General features: G+C 42.4%; 1 protein-coding gene and 1 long non-coding RNA gene across 3 annotated transcripts in view; one reads left to right on the plus strand and one right to left on the minus strand.

Annotated features, from left to right (window-relative positions):
• The window catches only part of ZNF536 (zinc finger protein 536), a 449,202-nt gene extending 429,955 nt beyond the window's left edge, over positions 1 to 19,247 (minus strand). Inside the window, exon 1 of one of the 2 annotated variants that reach the window (XM_083451812.1) lies at positions 19,173 to 19,247. The gene's annotated coding sequence lies outside the window, so the exon portion shown is untranslated. Of the gene's footprint in view, positions 1 to 14,819; positions 15,556 to 19,172 lie in introns of those variants that run through there. The other variant, XM_083451813.1, reaches the window with a different exon arrangement.
• On the plus strand, positions 18,370 to 19,313 carry LOC310682803. Its single transcript, XR_014514178.1, has 2 exons — positions 18,370 to 18,612; positions 19,218 to 19,313. It is a non-coding gene; the product is annotated as an uncharacterized lncRNA (long non-coding RNA).
• The last annotated feature ends 4,862 nt before the right edge of the window (positions 19,314 to 24,175 follow it).

Raw genomic sequence — 24,175 nt, forward strand, 5'->3', positions numbered from 1 at the left:
GTTTGCTACAGTTAAAAGTTTTCACTGACTGATTTAGCATTAAAGATCTTAGAATACACTGTTGTAGTTTAGACAGCATCTTAAGCAGAGGATTTCATTATAAGGCAAATGTTTTCTGCAAGTGTGAATACCTTGATTCAGACAATGACAGACTGGTCAAGAAAGCTCAAAGCTAAAAGATGGCATAGACCAACCACGGAATGTAGTTCTTCATATACCGAATAAAGTTTCCAACAAGTTGACCTCTAGGGAATTGTTTTTGAATGTACAGAAGTTGTTCAAAGGTCAAGGGCATCATATACACTCTGCGGACTTTTCATGGATAACCCAAAGTATGAGGAAGGGAATCAGAAAGCATCATGGAAATAAACATAAAAGTATCTACACAGATGACACTACAACAAAGTTTGGGTCTCTTTCGTACATCATGTAAATATAATTAGTGCACAACAGGAACAGCAGAACTGAGCCACTCTAAAGTCCAATGAGATCTGCTCAGAGATCGACCCTGGCTACCAATTTGCTACTGGGCCGTGTTCAAGGTGTTACTATTAATATATAAAGGCATTAACAGCTTTGGACCAGTTTATATGGGATTGTCTATGCCCACTCAACTGCTTCAGTCTGTGGAAGTGGCACAATTACAGCTGACACATAATACTTGTTCTGCACTTGTAAGAAATTTGTACTTTTGTGCTGCAACAGCTATACTTTGGAACTCCCTGCCTATTGACATCAGGTAAGCACATTCACTGTTCCCCTCTTGGTGCCAGCTTAAAGCATCTCTGTTTAGGCAAGCCTATCCAGGCATGTAGAAACTGACATGTGTTTTAGCATCTTTTTAGCTTACTGTTGATTGTAAAGATCAGTTGAACATTTTAAAATACCTCTTTTGAACTGTTTTGTTATTGATAATTTTAATTGTGTGCTTGCTTTTGTAAACAACTTATTATTTTTTATCATTTATTAAATTTGTACACTGCCCTTCATTGAAAGATCATAGGGCAGTTTACAGCAAAAAAAAACACAAAATGAGAAACACAAAATACATAGCAAAAGAACAAAAACAAACCAATAATTCCCCCCACATGAACACATTGAAAAGGCCATAGAATGTTAATCTGCCAAAGGCCTGATTATAGAGAAATGTTTTCATCCGGCACCTAAAGATATGTAATGAAGGCACCAGGTGAGCCTCCCTAGGGAGAGCATTTCACAAACAGGGAGCCAGTACAGATAAGGCCTCTTCTCATGTTGCCACTCTCCAGACCTCTCATGGAGGGGGCACATGAAGAAGGGCCTTAGATGATGATTGCAAGGTCTAGGTCGGTTCATATTGTGAGAGACCGTTCTTGATTATCCTGAGCTGTTTAAGGCTTCATAGGTCAAAACCAGAACTTTGAATTTGGCCCGAAATTTGCAGCTGGTGCAATTGGGCCAGGATCAGTTAATATGCCCCTGTGAGCAACCTGGCCACTGAATTCTGCACCAGATGAGGTTTCTGAACTACCTTCAAAGGCAGCCCCACATATAATGCATTGCAATAATCTAACCAAGAGGTTACCAGAGCACATATGAAAGAAGTTAGGCTATTCCTGGCCAGATAGGGGTGCAGCTGGGCCAACAGCCAAAGCTAATGGAAGGCACTCCACACCACCAAGGCCACCTGAGCCTCAAGCAACAGAAATTGATCCAGAAGTACCCCCAAGCTATGTACCCACACCTTCAGTGGGAGTGTAACTCCCATTTATCTGGTCTAGGGAAACACTCTCAATCAGTGCCTCAGTTTTTACTGGAGTAAGCTCCAGTTTGTTGGCTCTCATCCAGACCATTACTGAGGTAAGACAATGGTCCAGCACTTCCACTGCCACACCTGCAGATGTAAAGGAGAACTTACCGAGGTTTCACTACAATCAAGTGGTATATGAACTTTGTTTAATAAATAAAGGTAGGTTCTAGTCAGCTGCATGTATTTTTATTGTCATGCTTGAAAGCCAGAGTCTCAATAGGAACTCAGATCTAGCTTTTTTAAAATGTTAGTGGTAGCTTATTTCTGAATTAATCTTAACTTTCCCATGGTGTTTCATGTTCTCTGATTTACAGGATCCTACATAGGGACACGGGTGGTGCTGTGGGTTAAACCACAGAGCCTAGGACTTGCTGATCAGAAGGTTGGCGGTTCAAATCCCCGCGATGGGGTGAGCTCCTGTTGCTCGGTCCCAGCTCCTGCCAACCTAGCAGTTTGAAAGCACGTCAAAGTGCAAGTAGATAAATAGGTACCGCTCAGGCGGGAAGGTAAACAGCATTTCCGTGTGCTGCTCTGGTTCACCAGAAGCAGCTTAGTCATGCTGGCCACATGACCCAGAAGCTGTACGCCGGCTCCCTTGGCCAATAAAGCGAGATGAGCCCCGCAACCCAAGAGTCGGCCACGACTGGACCTAATGGTCAGGGGTCCCTTTACCTTGACCTTTTTTACATAGGTAAGATTTTCTTGCTAGGCAAACTATGCAAAAGCCAAACCAGCATTTGCAACTCTACTGCCACCATTACAAGTTCCCCAGCCTAAATACATACTTAAAATATAGTATGTCCTAGGCAGCACATACCCACAGCTAAGCATTTCCTAGGAGGTCATCATAGTCAAAGTTGCCTGCAGTTTGCTTCCAGCTAATGCGAGTCTGCAGCTGCTTATGTGACCAGAACTATGTGAGAACTGGGCCCACAGAAGGACCTTTTATCTACACTGAGTCCTCACTTGCAGAAGAAACACAAAATGTTAATGTACAAAAGCAATGGAGTTAAAGTCTGTGTTAGCTACATATGTTTATTTCAGCTGATGTCAACAAGTATTGTTAGATTTGGGATAGAAGCCCAGCATGAAGGCTGGCACAATCAAAATGATAAATTTCTGATTGCTTTACATGTATTTTGAATAAGATTCTAGAAATTATTATCATGGTTTCCTCTTTCATTTTACTTGTCATTAATAGAGACACTTGCTTTATGCTTTGAGACAAATGCATGCTTTCAGTATAAAATCAAGTTCATACCAAAGGGAATCAAAATCTAGACATGATAACTGGATGTTTATGATTTGTTTCATCAACAAAGAAATTTCGCTCTCCCCCCACCCCCAGGTCTGTAGTATTATTACCAGGGCATGGCAGCTGCAAAGTGCAACTGACTTCATTTTGCATGCCCTATGAAATGCCAAACAAGTGAATAGACAACAAAATGGTGCTGAACAGGATTTTAATGCTTTCCTTCACTATAATACTGTCACTCATTCATAGCACTGACACTGCTGTGTTTCTTTAAGGGTAGTATGAAGCATCAACTTATTGATCTCAAGATAAAATATTTGCAAATCCATTTGAACTTGATGAGGTCCTAGTCAACATTCCACTACTAACCTAAAATACAGCAAACAAAAATAAACTTTCCCATATTATAGAGCCTGTCAGTTCTGTCACTAAGCAATGGTAACCCCAAGGATGCATTCATGCAGAGATGCATTCACACTTGTAAGCGCAAAGTTTTTTTTTTTTTTTACAATTGCAGTATTACTTCTTATTTTCAACTGCCATGATCAAGGGAAATTATCAGCTTCACCACCACCGCTGCCACTGGGGTGAAGAAGAAGCTTTATCTTCAAGAAGTCCACAGGCATTCATACAAGGTACCATGTGAGTACAAGTGGACACAAAATGGACTTCAAAAATTGGCCCATAATATATGAAAGCAAAGGCATATCATGCCATAACCACAATAAGCATGCTGAAGAAAGCAAACCAACAATACTAGACACTTCAATGACAGCTGCATTCTGACATAACGCTAAACCATACATTAGTGCTATAGGATTTCGCCTGGGTGAGCCATGGTTGTGTTTTCTCCTACCCCTTTGCTTCTCTGGTGTGGCTTCAAGAAAGAGACTGGATGTTTTCATTTCCATTGGCAACTAACCAGAGTTATTAATTTTTTCCAAACTTAGAACTGAGGTTAACCCCTGAACCGAGCTACCAGCTTGGCAGGTCCCCACGCGCTGTGCTAAACCGGCACAGCGCGGTGCGGGAGCTCTGTTCCGCGGTGCTGGAAATTACGTCTGCACAGACGCAGACACCGGAAATCGCGTCTGTGCAAATGAAGACACCAGAAATTGCGGGTGCTTGTGCTCACACATACACACAATCCGGCCCACGGAGGGATCTCTGCTGGAGTGAACCGGCCCAGGCGAGGTAAACCTTGCCGACCTCTGCTTTACAGAAATGAGCCATGGATTGTGAGCCATGGTTTGAAGCTGTCTTGTTTCATTAATCCATAGTTAAAACTAACCACAATTTGCCTGGTTTCAAACATGAGTAACCTATCTCCTCCTTACACTTTTGGTCTCTTCTTTGCATCTGAAGGAATGGTGGGGAACACATAAGGCTCATTCACACAAGACCTTAAGGCTCAAGCCACAGGTTGCATTAATTGTGAACCAGACAGTGCTCAAAACTCCCATTATTCTAGGCGCATTTTGCGACAGGGAATTTCATTAGTGCAAGCAGTTTCTGAGCTCTGGGTGCAGTACTGCGCCTAAGATTTCAGATTAAAACTGCAGAGTGGCATGAAAGGAGGACCTTTTTCTGCCTCCCCACTTCCAGCTATTCTCTGAAGACTGGAGAAGAGACCATCTTAAGAATATTGGGGGGGGGCAGGGGAAGGACTAGACCATGTGAAAAATGAACATAATATTTTAGCTGCAGTTCATTCATTTTCAGGTTTGTATTCTTGTTATAAAAAAGCATGCCTAGACATTCCATTGTTGTGCCCATAACCTAGGTTTAAGCTGCCATTTAGCTCCTAGCTTTCATATCTCAGTTTCCAACACTGGAACCAGAGAAACTGGTTTCTGAGAAGAATACTCTTTCCCAGTCCCGGCTACACCAAGGATCGCTCCCTGAGAATAAAATGGAAGTGGATGAAGAGTCTCATCAGGTATTGCCTAATTCCCATTAAACTCTTTCCCACATACCTCATGTTAACAGAACACACCAGTGTATTTAGCTACTGCCATGTTCCAACTTCAATGAGCCAGTAAAGTTGGGCAGAATTTTACCACAAGAAGACAATGCTAATTAAGACAATGGACTTCTTTCAATGAGGTTGTGCACCACTGCTCACATGACACCAGCTGTAGTAAACACCTGTGTACACCACAGATACAGCTGTCACTTCTCAGGTTCACCACTTGTGTGAATTGCACACTAATATGCATTTTACTAAGTGCAGACAAACTAAGAAGCTGTATATCACCACATGTTGCCAACACACATAGATACAGTAAAACAGAAGCAGGTGCACACACTATTAGTAGTAGTAAGCATTATTAATTGCATTTATTAATTGCTTTATTTTTTAAAAGAAAAGTCTCAAAGCAATTGACAACAGTGTAAAATACAGCTAAATCAGTAAAAAAAAACAGATAAGAGGAACAGAAGACAATAAACAAAATTCCTGAAGTATTCATCCAGTAATACTGTAAGAAAGACAAATCCTACCACCCTGCCCACTGAAAGATGAGCAACACAGCAGAGGCCAGAATCATACAACGGTATGGTTCACTTCACCTTGTACTTAAGTAGGTAAGCATGTCATGTGTGAATATGTCCTTAAATTCCATTCTAAAAGAATTTCTTCTCATCTCAGGCTCAAAGCACATTCCACAAAGCTCTTTTGATATGGAGAGGTGAGAGGCAAAAACATATGCTGTGTCTGTTTCAATGGATATTGGTTCACGCAGAAAACACATTCTTAGCTTGTTCAGAGCCACAGATTCCATTTTAATGGATTTTAGGTTAGGCGCAGTGGTGTCCAAACTTTTTTCAAAGAGGGCCAGATTTGATGAAGTGAACAGCCGTGAGGGCTGACCAAAGTCTTTTTAGGATTGAAGTTGTCAAGGTTTTGGGGGGATTTTACCCCAGGAAATAAATTGCCACAGGTGCCGGATTAAACCGAGTGGCAGGCCTGGGCTAGGGGGATCTTACTTAGGTGAATGGCTTGGTGGTGACCTCGAGAGCAATGGCTAGTCTACGCAAACAGCAGTGGATTAGATGAGCTACTTCTCTGACAGTATAATGCAAATTCAACTACAGTAGTACCTCGGGTTACATACGCTTCTGGTTACATACGCTTCAGGTTACAGACTCCGCTAACCCAGAAATATTGCCTTGGGTTAAGAACTTTGCTTCAGGATGAGAACAGAAATCGCATGGTGGCGCTGCAGCAGCGGGAGGCCCCAGTAGCTAAAGTGCTGCTTCACTTTAGAACCGTTTCAGGTTAAGAACGGACCTCCGGAACGAATTAAGTGCTTAACCCGAGGTACGACTGTACTAGTTAATATACAACTAAGTCATACTCAGAGCAAGCCCATTGATTTCATTGGGTCCAATTGGACTAGGACTTACAGTATTTCACTATCTCCTTGTATCTGGAAGCAGAAACTTTTCTGAACTTGACTACATATAGGTAAATCATATACATCCTTATGATGACCTAGATATTTCAAACTTCTCTATATAGCAATATTTCTAGGAACAATGCTGTCAAGCATGATGTTTCATTAGCTATTAGACCTATTATGCTATTATTAAAGTTCCAGCAGTATTTCAGTGTCATAATTCTGCTTGCTTCTAAAGGGAAACTTAACACCTATAACTTTTAGCAACGCAAAAAGTTACCACAGTCCTACGGCATATTTATGATACAGAACGGATCCATTAAATTAGGGGTGTTTTGTTAGGTTTTAATTTTAAGAACTGCATTGCCAATTTAAAATTATCCAGTGGGCTTCACCCCTAAACACAGATCTGCATATTAGGGATCCTTAGATAGATAGATAGATAGATAGATAGATAGATAGATAGCCTGGCTGACATGGATCACAGAGACTCGTCTGCTCTCTTTCAAAATGGGAACAAAACCAAGTAAGCTGCCAGATAGAAATGGAATCTCTCTCTTTATCCAAAAAAACACAAAGTAGCACAAGGTCCTGTCTCCCACTCACCCCAACCCCAAGAAATGGCTGACATTTTCAAATCAGATAGAAACTAGTTTGAGAAGAAACACACCAAGCAGCAGTTTTTCTCAATAAACTACAGGATACAGGATGAATTGTGGCAAACATTAAGTGTACACAAACTTCAAATACCACTAGTGAGAGTGCACTGGAGCCACAGTACATGGCAATGTGTGCACAGCCCTTATCTACAAAGCCTCATAATGCCACAACCCCCTCACATGTTCTTCTAACCTGGAGTCAACTGCACCTCGTGCTAATCAGATTCCTTCATCTCCAGAACTTCAAACCTGGTTTCAAATTTCAGTTACAAGACCATTTCTGGTTAGTGCTAACCATGTTCACCTGTTCTAACCACAGCTGGCAGACTGGGAACAATATATTATTAAATGGACCCTAAAAGGGGGAAAGTTGCAACTTGTTCAGATTCTAAACCCAGACAACAGGTGTTTTTTTCAACTGACTTAAAAAAAAAACCTTTTGGTTTTAGCAGTGCACTGCCTAAAGCTGGATCCAAACAGACACTCCCTCTACTTCCAGTTTCATAAGTCTTCAACAGAAATGTCTGAGATGGGGAGGAGGACACACACACCCCTGACTGCTTCTTAAATGTATCCAAGATTTGGGTGAAAGGTTGCATAAAGCTAAGAAAATCCCCATAACAAGGTATGTGAGCAAAAAAATTTGAATTCCAAGGGAGCGCAATGAAATCAACTAAGCAAGCCCTAAAAGGGGGGGGGGGTCCCTTTAATTTTTCAACAGATGAATCTACATTATTTTACTTATTTGAAACATTTATACACTGCTTCTCAGCTACAACCTGCCAAACTCATCATTTAGCAAGAAGTGCCTGTTTCCAGCTCTGACTAGTTTGCCAGTCACAGCCATTCCCCGAAACCTCGCATCTTGATTCCTGTAATGAGCTCTGTATTGAGGCTTCTGGAAATGGCAGCAGGTGCAGAATGGTGATCCTAGAGTGCTAGCAGGTGCTTATGCACTAAGCCATGTAACACACATTCTGCACAACTTGTACTGGCTAACTTATAGGTTACCTGGCCCAATTCGAGGCCTATGCTTTTGATGGAGGTGCAGCAGCAGGGATCATTCTGCTTGTAACTTAAAGGTTAATTCTGTTAAGATTCAAGTCAACTAGCCCAGAGCAATGGCAGCACCAGAAAAAAATTAATTGGTGGGGGCACCGTATGGGCAAAGTATATTGCTAGGTGGGCAAGATGTGTCCTACATATTAAGTTCTCTGAAATAATAACAACATATGTTAATTACTAACCTCCAGCAAGGGGGCGGGCAAGGGCAGAGCTCCATGTTTGTGGGGGGCTTGCCCACCATCCAATTTCTGGTGCCACCCATGGTCAAGAGTGGAATGCTGCTTAGCAACCAAGCATGATCAGGCAGCTCATGCTCTGAATGGCTGTGTAGTTCTGAGGGAGTTTTTCCTCTGTGTGTTTGCTTGAATGTTTCTCCTGCTATGTACAAAACTTGAAGTATAAAAGGGGGGAACCTCTCTGTCCATTGCTCCTCACAGTTTACACAGTGTTTTGTTCAGTTTTCTCAATAAAGTGTTATTAGGATTTCTCACTGGACTCAGGTACTTGTCAGAGTGCCTTTGCATATACAGTGGTACCTCGGGTTACAGACGCTTCAGGTTACAGACTCCACTAACCCAGAAATATTACCTCAGGTTAAGAACTTTGCTTCAGGATGAGAACAGAAATCATGCGGTGGTGGTGCAGCGGCCGCGGGAGGCCCCATTAGCTAAAGTGGTGTCTCAGGTTAAGAACAGTTTCAGGTTAAGAACAGACCTCCAGAACGAATTAAGTTCTTAACCCGACATACCACTGTACAGACTGGTCAAAGCTCTGAGATTGGCAGCATGAGCCCTGCTTGCAGTTCTGAGGGGCAGCAACAGCATGTTTTGTGCAGGACAAGACCTTACTTTGGGCTATAACTAGTACCGGGACACGGGTGGCACTGTGGGTAAAAGCCTCAGCACCTAGGGCTTGCCGATCGAAAGGTTGGCGGTTCGAATCCCTGCGGCGGGGTGCGCTCCCGTTGCTTGGTCCTAGCGCCTGCCAACCTAGCAGTTCAAAAGCACCCCCAGGGGCAAGTAGATAAATAGGGACCGCTTACTAGCGGGAAGGTAAACGGCGTTCTGTGTGCGGCTCTGCCTCGCCAGAGCAGCGATGTCACGCTGGCCACGTGACCCGGAAGTGTCTCCGGACAGCGCTGGCCCCCGGCCTCTTGAGTGAGATGGGCGCACAACCCTAGAGTCTGTCAAGACTGGCCCGTACGGGCAGGGGTACCTTTACCCTTTTTAAGGTCTTAATCAGTCTGATCTGATCCTATCCCTGTAACTGTTTTGTATTCAATTTTAGCATATTAGTATTGTATCAATATGGTATTGTATCAGCATTTGATTTATTTGCATTATATTTTTAGATACTTTTTTGGAAACTGCCCTTTGATTACTATGTTATGAAGAACTATCTATACAGTTGAATAATAAATAAAAGGTTGTTAACAGGAACATAAGAGTGGTTTTCAACTAAGTTGAACTCAGATTAGACCTATTAAAATTGATAGAGATAACTTGGTCATATTCATTAATCTACTCTGGGTAAAACTTAAGCTGAATATCACCACAATAATATATTCTATTTGGTTGTATGAAATGAAGTTGCATAAATGCGGGCACGCCTGTATTAGTGCAGAGAACTTCGGGAGGGGGAGCTGACTGTTAAACCTCTCTGAGAACTGTAGCTTTGTGAGGAGAACAAGGATTTTCTAACCAGTCAATCATGCTTAAGAAACTACACTTCCCAGGGTTCTTTGGGGAAACTGTTTAAAGTGGAAGAATAGTGCTTTAAATGTATAATGCAGATGGGGCCCTGGACAGGCTCAAAAATGTAACATCTTCTTTATTCCCAAGCCCTCGGCACTTCCATGAGTTTCCAGGGCTAGCTCATGGAGTGCATGGTTGCCATCTAGCCTTAGAAACCACCCCTTGGAGCTTGCAGGCACTTCTTGCAAATGTAGAGGACTCTGATGAAAAAAGGACATTAAAAGCAACAGTTTAAAGCACTCACACACACAAACTCTGGTACTTGTCAATAACAAAAGCAGAAGCTCAACTTGACAGGCTGTTCCAATCAAATGGTTGTTTTAAAACAGTTGTTTCTGACACCGATGTTACGGCTTCATTGTGGATACCCCTGTATCACCATCCTTAATGCAATATCCCCCTCAGAAAAGGTAGAAGAAGTAAATTCCTGAGTGGCACTCAGCCTTTTCCACTTAGTTCCATCACACAGCTCCGAAGGAAATGTCAATGCAAGCCTATGGAGACCATAATACTGCTGTATATCAAAATGAAACCTAATCATTGCACATCCTTGCAGATTCATCAATATAAGAACTTTTAAAGAACAGGAAAAAGGCCAACCAGTCTCATATATCAGCCACATTTAGCATAAAGTTGCCCACAGTTTTCATCATTTTCACTGATAAAATATTCACCAATTTGAGTTTCACCAATGCTGCCAGAGCTTTTATTCTGAGGCTTGCACAGACATCACCTTCCTGCGCTCCAATTGTCCATCTTTGTACATCTGCACAGCTCTGAAGTCACAGAACAGCAGCCATGCAGATGTTAAGCATTATTGGTGTTTGCCAATGCAGCCTTGATAGCCTTTTCTGCCACGAAGTCCTAATGCAATGGGTGACGATGTGAATTTTACAATGTTAGCCCTTTTTATGAAAGAGAGAGAGAATCCCATGTTATTCTTCCCTTGGTTGCAAGGCTCTGACAAATGATCATGAATGCAACTTTGCACGGTGAAATACAAGGGGTCAGATTCTGAAACTGCTGGTGCTGCTTTTGCGTCATCTCCTTGATTTGTGTTTAAACCATAACAATATTGTGACAAAACTGTTTTTCTTTTATATGTTATAGTCTGACTTAACAAACCTGAAGCCTTCAAACACCAATTTGGTCCGGTATGCATTTAAAGATATAAATTGCAGCAAACATTAACACATCTAGGCTACAATCCTATTAACACTTAACTGGAAGTAATGCTCCATTGAGCACAGTGGGATTTACTTCTGAGTAAACATACAGAGGACTGCACTTCACAAGCTCTATCCGATGGGATGGGGAGAGATAAGCACAGTTCACTAGAAGAACTGCAGTTATACTTCCAAGAATATTCATTGTGGTCCATCTGTTTAATTCTACATACTTTTAGATATTAGAATCACAAGATTGCAACTCGTCTATTAGAAGTTTTCAGTTTAGTCACTCCCCTAGTGTAGAAAGGAAATGATGATAAAGTATTTCCTCACCTGAACCAAAAGACGTATTATCAAATTTCCCGTTGATCACTGGGAGAAACGAAAAAGATCATTCATATCCTGCGGTTAACTCTACCCATTCTTATCATTCTAGCAATGTTCTGCTGGGTTATTTTTCCCACGGAGACATGAGGAAATAGACAGATGACATCAATCCATTCCAAGATGACCATCAAACACCCGTCAGATCATAAATAGTCTCAAGCTCAAGGTCTGATTCTCAGTACTGCGTTTTATTTTTTAGAAGTTCAATTTTTCATCCCCCTGACCAAAATCACTCAGTTCTGATATTGCAACTAGAGAACTGGAGCAACTCACAAGTTTAACTGACCCCCACTTTCTCCACCAAAGTTATGCACTTTTACATAAATGTCTTCCTTCAGCATATACCAGCCTTTCTTCTCCTTCTGCAAGTGTGTGTGTGTGTGTGTGTGTACATAAACACACACATATAAAGGGAATATTCTGGAAGAACGAACTCAGTATGTCAGATTTTTTTTAAAAAAAATATTTACAAAAAAGGTATTGCAATGTTTCTCCTGCCCGCGCACCCACCTGTTTTTCTTTTCTTTTCCTTAATACCAAACATCATACAGAGGATCAAAAGTATGGCTTGAAGCAAAAACTGGACGATGTTAACTGATATTTTTTTAAAAACAAAATGTTCATAATATACCCTGCTTTTAGTCTCATATTAATCCTAAGTATATTTATTCAGAAACCAGAAAGAATTTATGTAACAGGTATTTCTTAGGTTTAGCAGGTAATGTGAAATCAGAGGTGCTTTTTTAAAAAAATGGAAAGCTCCTCATTCAACCTGGAAAAATTAATTTGCGCTTCCTTCTGGCTTTTTTTTTTCTTTTTAGAAAGTTCATATAAATTCAACTCAATGCTTTTCTATTAGAAGCACTCCAAAGACACCTGTGTGCAATCCACAGTGCACATTTTAAATGAAAGAACATTCTGAGAAGGGTGATGGGGAGTTGGGAAGAGGGCGGGGGAATGAGCTTCACTTGAGAAAAACTTGTGCTTGTTTAAGGGAAACTACAGCTCATATTAATGCACTGGTGGGGTTTTTAGGTCTGTTATAATGCAAATGCCCATGGTCACCTTAGGCTTCCATGGTATGTAAAGAAACAAATGTGTCAGCTTTCTTTCCTGAAGATCAGGCAATTTCTGATCCCAGAATTGCTACAAGATAAAGCAGTGAAACTGATGCTGCAACTTGTACATTTCTCACTATCCGCTGTTTTGAAGGAACAGGTTATGTTATGGCATCCAGCATGGATACAAATTCAGGAGCGTTTCATTAAATCTCTGGTGAACTCTAAACAAGTTGCTGCTTACTGAAGATCTGAAGTGTGGCTAAGAAGTTAAGCATCCTGAAAAACAATAACTTTTCCATCGTGATAATGGAAGTGCCTTTACAAATTTATTTAAAGTATTCTCTACAGACTTACTTATCTTTTTGCTAACTCTTTGGCAAAATGTTGCCTTTGAGTGGAAATAATTTGGAGGACACTAACGCTATTTTGGGTAAGTCCAGCGTAAGTGAGCATAATATGGACTGTTTCACATGCAAATCTGTTTAGTACGGCATAACACCAGCATCTAAATAGTAAATAAATAGCCTACTTAAATGATTGAACATAGCTGAAAACAATGATGGTTTTATTGTTACATACTTTCTGTTCTGATGAACCCAAAGTAACACCTGAAAAAAGAGCATGTATTCATAAATATTCCATGTTGCCGGGGAAATGCCAACAGAAACTGGATTATAAATTGCAACTGATTTTCTTTGAAACATTAAGGTATTACGGACAAACCAACTTTAAAGGGATGTGTCAAATTAAAATAGATATGCATTTCCAATTTAGCTGAGGCATTTCACTTATGAATGCTGCATTTAAGGGGGCAAAATATTACAGAGGATGCATTGTAAAGTGATTAAAGAAAGCACAAAAAAGAGCATAAAGAGAAAACAAACACTTGGGATGTGTGTTTCTCTGAAGCTGTTCGTCTTGTAATAAATCAAACCCCATATTAATCTAGCCATGCTGAAAATAGAGATTATGCAGCTAATGATATTAGGGCCCAAACTGGCTGCTACACTGGGTACCCTTAAAGCAACTTGACGCTAACGTGAACTTGGGATGCTGAAAGGACCTACAAGTCCTCCTCCTGTTTGTTTAATTTAGGGAGAGATATTTTGTTAAAAGCAATGAGAAGGCTCAGCCAACAAAAGTGCTGTTGCATTTGCAAGTCTTAAAGCTGGAGAGCTCTCGCTTCATAGGCATAGGGGAAAGAAGAAGTTAATTCATAGGGCACATAAGGCTTGCAATTGTCAAAGTGCAGACATGTCAATGCTATCATTATCAGGCAGATCGGCCAAGCGTTTAATGGTAGAATCTGGAGACATTCACTCTCCACTATCAGAATGACATCATAACTAAAACAGCCTTCAGCATGGAGGGGCACACACCACACCACAGCAGTTGCCCACTTTTACACTTTTGATCCTCTGGTTCAATTTTGCCACATCCCTCCTTTCCTTTTGGGAGGCATTTGAAGGCTCTTAAAAATCCTGGTTAAAAACCCTCTTAAAAACCCTGGTGAGTCTTTTTTTAAAAAAGAAACTCACACAAATAAATAACGTTTTCAAAACAATACTTAAAAAACAGCCCCATTTGGAGAAATGGACCAGATTTAATATCAGCCACTTTGTTAGGAATAGCTGTCAGCTATCCTCAAATGTACATCAAGATTTCAGACATTTCTCATTACTCCAGTGATCTTTACTACTGTAAGAGGATGAGGTGAAAGGCATACAATTAGAAATCAGCCTTCTACATTTTTTATTACGTGCTATATAGCTCAGTTTCTCCTCTGGTTTTACACAGGTAGATATAAAATAATACAGATGACCACATAACTTTACAGACATGTAAACACACAGACCTTTGAGTAACTAAGCTCTTTATGAACTATTCAATGACAAGGACTCAAAGCAACACGCTTCAGCCTCTGACAACAGCAGCAAGTATACGGAGCACCAATTCCCCCCAAATTACAAACGTTTTAAGCATTTTATTCCCTACACATGCAAATACACAAACACCCCAAGAGCATCACAGCAGGTATTCATAGGCATTGTAAGGAAAACCTCACCTTGTATAATAAGCGATAGGAAGTAGGAAAGTTAGGAAGGCAAAATAAATCATAATCATAGTCATAATAAATTAAAACTCCCAAGGCTACATGGAAAAAAAAAACTGCTATTGAGAAGCACCCAAAGAGACCACATAGTGAATTGCAGACCCATCCCAAAGCCCTTTGGCTTTTATTTACACAACCTATTGATGCACTTTCGCAGGTCACTTACTTTTCAGTTATGTTTGAACCCTGAATAATCATGAAGATCGAAGCAGCTGGGTTTGGGGGACTTCTAGAGGTTTTGGTTTGATTTGCAAATAAGTTTCTTTCAATGGAAAAAAAAATCCAAATTATGCAAATCTGCTCCCCCGATAGGTAGTGAATATTCAATCAGATGGTGATATTGTAAATACTTCTATCCAACACACCCTTCACAGGGCAGATTTATGAAGCAACGTCACCAGCAACGCTCTGGTCCTTGTTGAAGCATCTCGAAGTTAATTAAAGCTGCAAATGTCCACCACCATCACCACCCCCCTCTCGTTCAGGTTTACTATTTCAACATCAAACCAGCCAGGAGATGGTGGGGAGGGCTCCCCCTTCTTTTTATACACTTAAAGCGCCTTCTTCCAAAGTCAGTGAACAATGAACAAAGATTTGAGTGATCGAACGGCACAGAGGGAAAAGGTGGGGGGGAATATTTTCCACACAAATAATCAAATCCAGTGGAAACGGTTAAAAATATAGTTGCTAATATTAAACTATGAAAGAAAACATCATTCTCCAAGCCTCGATGTGCAAAGGCGTTCGGCCAACCCCTTACAGAAGAATTTCTTAAAAGAAAAGGGAAAAAGAAAGAGCTAAATGCAGCCAGCCTTCCTTATTCTCAGTCCTGAATGAGCCCAAACAAGGCTCCTAAACTTAATTATGACACTTAAAATAAGCTCCCCCCATCACACACACACACACAAGCAAGGAAGGCACCACCAGTGCTATCTGTGGCAACCAAAGCAGATCAGCTCAGCAAAGACGGCCCCTGTTGGAATTATTTTAAACTGCACAGAGAGGAGAGAGAGGAGGGAAAATACACACACACACACACACACACACACAGAGAGAGAGAGAGAGAGAGAGAGAGAGAGAGAGAGAAATCTTTAAAAGTAGATCCCATGTCCGCCTGTCTCGAGCAGTGGGAGAAAGACACATGCCTGTTTCTCCAGCGGTTCTTTTTCGCTCCCACTTCCCAGGACCGACTCTTTCCTCCGGCAGCCTCTTATCTCCTTCCCCATTTCCTCATTGTTTGCATTTTGACGAGCAAAAGCAGAGGCAGGCAAACTTAGCGTTGCAAGGGCTCCTCTCCCCCCCACCCCAGCTCTCATGTTCTGCTAAAGTGAAAATGAAGGGCTCTGACAACTCACGTCTCCGCCTAGACACTATTATAGACATAACAATATCCGCTCAACAAAAAACCCTCCGACAATAGCACCCATTGCACCTCCAGAGAGCCTCCAGTCCGACCATTCGCCCTCTCTCTCTCTCTTCCCCCTGTTTTGTCGTTGTTTTGCAAATTTCTATTCTCCCCTCCCCAGACACTTGGAATTTCGAGTTACCTACCAAATGATTACGCATAAAATACCAGCATGGTGGTGACATTAGCCAGGCCCCAACCAAACAACACCCCCCCCCAAAAAAAAAATTATATATATGCATATTTAACTCGTTGATTTAGAGCCTTTGGTAATCTGCGAGGTGTTTGTTTTAAAAACAAAACTTTAAAAAAATCTAATTAAATGCCCATTGTTTTACACAGAGAGAAACAGAGAGTATTGGTTTGCTTTTTAAAGTTTCCCAATTCTAGGCTTCTTTCCTTTTCCCCCTCCACTTGCTCCTTATCTCTTTATTATTAAATAATGGCCCCATTGCAACAGATGAGCACCTCAAGAGCTGGGATTTTTTTCCTACTGTGGCATCAAAGCCTTCTCTTTATTTACATATTTTCTTAAACAACTTTTTAGTGCTGAAAAACATAAGTTGCTTTTTTTAAAAAAGAAGTCTATGGCTGTATTTCCCTCCACAAAATAAAATTGATGCAGAGACGAGGAGAAGGCAGCCAACCCCCCCACCCCACCCCACCCCGGAAAGAAGACCAGGGGCAGCCACTTCAACAATCTCGCTCCCAAGTCTTCCTACATATATTTTAAAAACCCTCTTCCACCCACCCTGCAAAGAGGCAAGTCCGAGGTTCTGCTTTCCGTACCACCCGCTTGCAGGAATCACCCCCACCTCTCCCTCTCTCCACGTTAAGTTTCCCTTTTAACCTGTTACTTGAGGTCGTGTCTCCCAAATGCCCTGGATTCCTGTCTGGCAGGTGCTTGCTGCCTGCTTCCGGTGGGAAGAGGGTGGAGGGGCAGATCTCATGCCTGCTCCTTCTTTCAATTCTCTACTGCCCACCACCCCACCCGCAAAGCAATCCCTTGCCTACTCCCCAGCCCCCCAAAAAGAAGCATTTTGAACTGCTCCGAAAGACAAGTGCAAAGCCCACCCCCCACCGCAACCTCAAGCCCAGGCGCGCTTCTCGCTAAGCAGAGGTCGAGCAGACCCGGGCACAAAATGGCAGGGCTCGCTGCGAAGGCAGCAGCGCGGCAGAAGTTTTGGCACGCGCGGGGCACGGCGAAGAAGCGAAACTTTTGGTCGCCATTGATTCCGGGGCTGGGGAAAGAGGTGTTAAAAGGTTTGGAGGGATTGCTTGTTGTTGTTGGGGGTTTTTTTGCGCGGGGGAGGGGGGTCGCCTTGTTCTTTTTTATATCTCTCGGTTTGCCTCTGAAGAAGCCCAAAGAAAGGGGAGGATGCAACCCGCGCACGTGGGAAAGGAGGCACTTTTGCAGAAGTTTGCATTGCACCAATGAATTCCTTTTTTTAAGAAAGAAAGAAAGAAAAAAAACCTAATGAAAAGTTTCTGGGCAACTTGAGAGGGAGGGGGGGGGGTCTTAAATCATCCATCTATGTTTATTTTTTGAAAAATCCGGGGGAAGTTTTTGCCTTTCTCCATGTCCCCAGCACATAAACACACACGCGCGCACCCCGCGAAAGTAACGGATTTAAAGAGAGACCCAGCCAGAGCCGCGCCGACTCTCCAGCCTCGCTCGCTCGCTCGATCTCTCCTCCAGGCTAAGTTCTACAGCGCCATGCAATGGCTCCTTTGCTCCTTTCATTCTTCTCTCCCCTGACAGCCTTTGCTCGCAAACGTCACTGCTATGGATATTTAATTATACTGTATTTTTTAATCACGCAGGCCCTGTTGCGATGATGCAAAGGGGGGGGGGTGGAGAGAGAGAGAGAGAGAGAAAGGACTCCAAACTGACTTTGGCAACGTCTGGGGGGCACCCTGCTTTTTAGAAAGATAGATATTTTTAAAACTCCGGTTCTCTCCCCCCCCCCCCCAATTCTCTTATCTCTTTATCTTTTTTCCCCTCTTCCAAAAAAATAAAAAGAGGAGCAAATAAACAACCCAGCAGGGGCGTCCCTTTTGTCTCTCCTTACCTTCCCAATATTTTTTTTGTTTTGTTTTACGGTACGAGAAACTCCCCTGCACGTAAGCGGAGCGTTGCAAAAAGATTGTGTTCAATGAATAATGAAGCATATCCCCCACATGATTGACTTGATCATTTGCTCGGGCTGAGAAACGCGGGGTGGGTGGCTGGGGGGGGGGGCGTGTGAAGAGAGAGAGAGAGAGAGAGAGAGAGAGAGAGAGAGAGAGAGAGAGAGAGAGAGAGAGAAAGTGACCAAGGAGAGGAACTCCGATCGGCCAGGCTGACTCCCCCGAAATCTTGGCCAGCCATCCCAAGGACGGGGAGGTGGGGGCGGGAAGGAGGTGTTATTTTCATCTGTCGCTTTTTGGGGGGGTTGCAGGAGGACCCCCCTTTTCGCTTCTTCCTTGATAGCGATCAGGCAACATCGCAAGACATCCCCGGCTCTCTCTCGCGCGCGCTCTCCTCTGCTTTGGATTCCCCCTCCCCGATCTGGTAGGTGAAAAGCATTGTAGCATTCAAAAGGCACCACTCCATTGTCGCCTTGGCATAATTCACAGCAACTAGATAGGTCTTGCGGCATTTAGCTTTGATGAGCCAAATGCTCAACCCCTTGATATAATAATCTACAAAAGAATGGGGGCTGGGATCGTCCATTTTCCTCCCCCCTCGCTCGTTCGCTCGCTCCTTTTTCTGCCTAAGCAACTAAAAAAAAAAGGGGGGGAGCATTTAACACCGAGCAGTTTGGGGCATGACCTTGAGCCCGTGTAAACACACTTATTAAAAAACCGAGCCGTTTCTCTAAGATTCCCCCCCCCCACATCGCCGCCACTCCAGCCTCCCACCCACCCGTCGCCGCTGCTGCTGCTGTTAAGGATCCAGCCTCGATCAACCCTCTCCCCTCCCTCGCCTGTCATTTTCCCTAAACAAATCCGAAGATCTTTCCCCATTTAGGGGAGGAAAGGGGAAAAAAAAAAAGGCAGAGCGGAGAGGGGGGGCTCGAGCAAGCGAGGAGGTGGAGAGGGGGGGTTGAGTATTTAAGCATCGCTTCTTACCTGCTCTGGAAACTATTTCAAGTCTGCTTCTTTGGAAAACTCCAGGGGGAAGCTCAGCGGCCGGCTGGATCGCGCAGCATCCGTCCAAGACGCTCCGGCGCTTAAGAGAAGTAATCAACGATAAAGTGACGTTGATCTGCACTGTAACCTTGTGGCGTATTTAATGTAAATAAGCAGTTATGTTGCCAATCGCACGCATGCAAACAGAGAAAGGTCCTCAGCGTTGCATTTTGATGCTTTCCATTAAGGCTGACTTTATTTACATACACTATTTAGGGGAAAGAGAGGGGGGGAGAAGAGGAGAGAGGGAGAGGGAGAGGAGATCATGATGGTACGAAGACAATACTAGTGCCAAATGATTATGAAAATATGATTTTAATTAATCACGTAGTAGGCAAGGAAATTAGCATACGGTAATTAAACTTCCAGGGGGAAAAAAGGGAACGAAAGAAAGAAAGAGGGAGGGGGAAAAACACGCCATGAAGGTTCTTTTTGCCTTATGGGTCTGGAATAATCGGGGGGGGGGGTATATATAGATATAGATTTAAAATATGAGATTCCCACTCCCCCCCCCCCTCCTCCTGCGCTCCAATGCTTATATTATAAAGCAGATAACTTTAAAGGAAAAGAAAAGCCAGCAACTTTAGCAAGGTAGATCTGCTGAGGAAGGTCTAGGAAATAATCTGTAGCCCAGCAGAAGGTGAGAAACGGGGAGTAGGGGGTATGTGTGGCTACTGAAGTAAAAGAAGAGAGGGAAGCGGGACAGAAGGGGGGTCAAAATGGAGTGGGGGGGGGAGAGAAAGCTGAATAATGCAATTATGGATTCTGTGTCCCATAGTTGACAAAAGCATGGTGCCTCAATAGACTCTTTGTGATGGGATTATATAATGATTGTGGGGTAATTATGGGAAAAAAAGAGATTTAGTCATAATAAAAAAAGTATCAAAATACATCAGCTTCTTTTAAAAGGAAAAAGCTAGCTCACGACATTAGGGGCATGTTAATAGGAAGGGGGGCGGTGGGAGAGAGAGGGAGAGAGAGAAAGGCAAGATCCGAACGAGCTGACAAATAAAGAGAAGACTGTGATGCGCATGATTAAGAAGAGATGGAGACAGATTGATTATTCAAAATGCCGAGCCACAGGGACACTTAAAACATTGATTCAGGTAACACTAGTTTCATCTCAACTGAAATGAGTTCCCTGAAGATGACTGGCATACATTTTAAATCAGTTTATGCCGTTAAAAAAAAGAGAAAGAAAGAAAGAAAGAAAGAAAGAAAGAAAGAAAGAAAGAAAGAAAGAAAGAAAGAAAGAAAGCAGAAACAACATCACAAGCAGAAATCTTCTAACATAAACGCAGAAGTCCATGCAAGTGGAGGTGGGGTTAGATTTCTGGCAATTCCCCGAAAGAATAATAAAAGTATGTGAGTGGGAAGGGCGGTGTGTTTAATTACTCTCTTCCTTAAATGTTCCCATTATTCCTTTCCATCCGATTTGAGAGGGATGCTTACTCGTTTTTCACATTATATGAGGTTCCATCCCCCCATCCCTCATCCAAATGGGATGACTTTTTAATCAGCTGCCCCCCAAAAAGAAATTTCCAAAAGGGTTGTTTTTTTAAAGGAAGTTTCTCTTTCCCCACCCCTCCTGACTTTTTGTTTTTTGCTTTTGTTTTGAAGAAGTTTAAGAGCAGTTCTTTAAGACTGGTCCTAGAAATGTGGGGAAGAAGAGACCAGTTTTCATGTCCCGTCTTCCAAAGTTTTGAAATTCACTCCGCACTTCACCATTTAACGTGTCTGGAAATTCTCTTTGAACAAATTCCAAAATACACTTCCCCACCCCCACCCCCGCAATAGAAATTAGCATAGCAATCACATCAATAATATCACTACCGCTATGGGAATGATAACTGGAGCAGTGGGGGTGTTCTTTATTCCAATTCTTTGTGGATCAACAGATTATATTCTCTCGCCTTTTGAATTTGTTATTGTAAAGTCAAGTGATTCTTTATAAGTGACAGCCATGGCAAAGAGAAGAGGATGGGAAAACAGGTCGAGAGGAAGTCACCATATGGACTTTTAAAAAGGCACTTTTTGAACAAGATAATGGGGAAATGGTTGTTGCCTTTTAACCCTTCATTGTTTCATTCATGGCCTCAGAAAACACACACACACACACACACACACACACACACACACACAACTTCCAACCTGGCTTGCTCCTGGCTGGTTTCTGGGATTGTGATTAGCAACTTTATAAGAAGCAAAACACCACAACAACAACCCCAAAACCCTAAGACATACGGTAAGTCTGACAGTTTCTGAGTTAGATAAGTGGTCTTATATAGCCTACCATGCTGCTTTCAGCTCTGGCCAGGACTGAATAGTTTTCTCAGTGTGAGGTGGGCCTCCATAGGGTGATGCAGGCAGTTGCCATGGAAGATACGCTATTCCCTAATGAGCTGCCACTCTGCATCTCCAATGCATTTCCCAGTTTCATATGGCTAACTGTTGAGTTGATTGCTTGTGTTAGAGGTCAGCAGGGTGACTTATTTTTCTCTCTCTTCTAAACCCATTTGCTGGAGAGATTAGTTGTGGGTACATCAACGCCAGTGAAGTCCCTTGTTCATGGCAAGGAGTGACTGATGCTCCTCTTCAGTTTAAGGCGATGTGCACATTAGTGGCTTAAAAAGCAGAAACACCATCCCACCCCCACCCACGTTTCAAGTTGTTGTTTTATACCGCTGCTTGCACCAGAAGGGTGGCAAGGGTTTCTTCACCTGAAGCCGATTATCTGTTTTGTCTCCCTGCAATTGCAAACACACTCTCTGAACTCCTATTCAGTGAAGCTGCCACCTGCGCATGTGCAACAGTGGTCCAAACAGGACACACCTCAGCTGAACTGCGGCTTTCATTTTCAAATTGGATGGAAGATGGTTTGAGGGGAAACACCTCAAACAGGAGTATTTCTCTATAAGCTACAGGATACAGATAAATTGTGACTAACACTGTGCATTCTTGGCTTCAAATATCAGCAGTAGGAGCATGCTGTAGAGCAAGAGCAAATGGTAATGTGTACATAACCTTAACCCATCTTACACTTGAAAAAGCTTTAACAGGGTTGTTTTCCTGACTTGGTGAAGTCCACTATGAGGATGCCTGAGAAGACACACTATTAAGAAAGACTATAGTAGTGCAGAAAGTGAGACCCTGAAGATGCTTACTAAATAAATAAGCATTTACAAAATCTATGTCCTGACCATCTTAGCTGGTGACTTTCAGTAATCCTACTTCCATTTCATCTCTTTCTCTTTCTTTCTTTCTTTCTTTCTTTCTTTCTTTCTTTCTCTCTCTCTTTCTCTCTCTCTCTCTCTCTCTCTCTCACACACACACACACACTTTTTGTATTATTTCAAAGGGTTACAAAGATCAATAGTATCTGGAGAAGGGAGGGGGTGATATGCCAAACGTTTGGCAGCTCATTAACTCTGAAGAGTCAAATACTAGATAGAAAACTCTACAAAATCAGTATTTCTTCAAATCCACAATAATAATAATAATAATAATAATAATAATAATAATTTTATACCCTGTATATTCAAAGGACATACAGATATATGTGGCAGGCATATCAATACTAATACAATTAAAACAGTTTAAAACTACCTCCTTAAAATAGTTTAAACAGCTTTAAAAAAAAGTTTAAAACTCCTAAAAGCAAACACCTGCTTTGAAACTATGCAGGATTTTCCTGGTTTAGGGATTTCCCTATTAGAAGAAACAAAAAGATGGGACTTTAAGGACATGTCTACAGGTGGGCCAGGTCATGCTATACCACTCAAGCAGGAACACAAGGCTCCTCCTCTAGTGATTGCCCTGGTCTGGAACAACTGTCACAGTTCTGGTTTGGAATTGCAAAGGGAACCATTATTGTCCAGAAGTCAGCCTTTGAGGGGAGACGCTGGTGTGTATACCTGCTTCCACAACTTCTCTCTCCGGGCATTACAATGTGTGACTGGCAACATTTTTTTTATATATAAGTATTAGATTTCCTATGGAAAGGGTAAATCTGGAATAAATGAGGAAAAAATATGATCTGGCATTTTGACATCATGTGGCTTATAAGCAGCATCGATCACACAAATAGGTAAGGTAAAGGTAAAGGACCCCAGGACAGATACGTCCAGTCGAAGGCGACTATGGGGTTGCGGCGCTCATCTTACTTTCAGACCAAGGGAGCCGGCGTTATTCCACAGACAGTTTTCCGGGTCATGTGGCCAGCATGACTAAACAGCTACTGGTGCACAGAGGACCGTGACGAGTGCCAGAGCACACAGAAACACTGTTACCTTCCCGCCGCAGCGGTACCTATTTATCTACTTGCACTGGCGTGCTTTAGAACTGCTGGGTTGGTAGGAGCTGGGACAGAGCAACAGGAGCTCACCCTGTTGCAGGGATTCGAATCACTGACCTTCCAATCAGCAAGCCCAAGAGGTTCAGTGGTTTAGACTACAGCGCCACAAATAAGCACCCACCTGGAAGCATCCTTACTCTGGTGCCCTCAAACATGCACACAAGCTGCAATCTTTTTTAGTGGACAGGTGAAATGCATAGTCTTATACAGAAAATCTTTCTGTGAGCCTCTAGATGTGTCTTCCAAGCTTGCCATTTGTCTTTTGTTCCTTTCAGTTCTCTAAAGTAGAAGTCTGTAGAGAACAGAAAAGCAGGTGTTCTCGAGGAAGGGAGACACTTGCAGGGGAAAAGCTCTTACTGCTCACCTCTTAGCAATGGTATTCAATTAATAACTCTTTAATCGGGTAAAGTATAAAGGGTGGAATAAGTATTTTGAAGATATAGAATCAATGCAATGAAGGAATCACAGCTAAAAAGATCCCTGACAGATGGCCACCCAAACTATGTTTAAAAGACAAAGGGTGGTCCACCACCTTTCAAGGTAGTCTGTTCCACTATCAAGCAGGTTACTTTGGTTTGACTTCTTTTAG

Source organism: Podarcis tiliguerta, assembly GCF_965153285.1.
Source record: "Podarcis tiliguerta genome assembly, chromosome: 8".
NCBI lineage: Eukaryota > Metazoa > Chordata > Lepidosauria > Squamata > Lacertidae > Podarcis > Podarcis tiliguerta.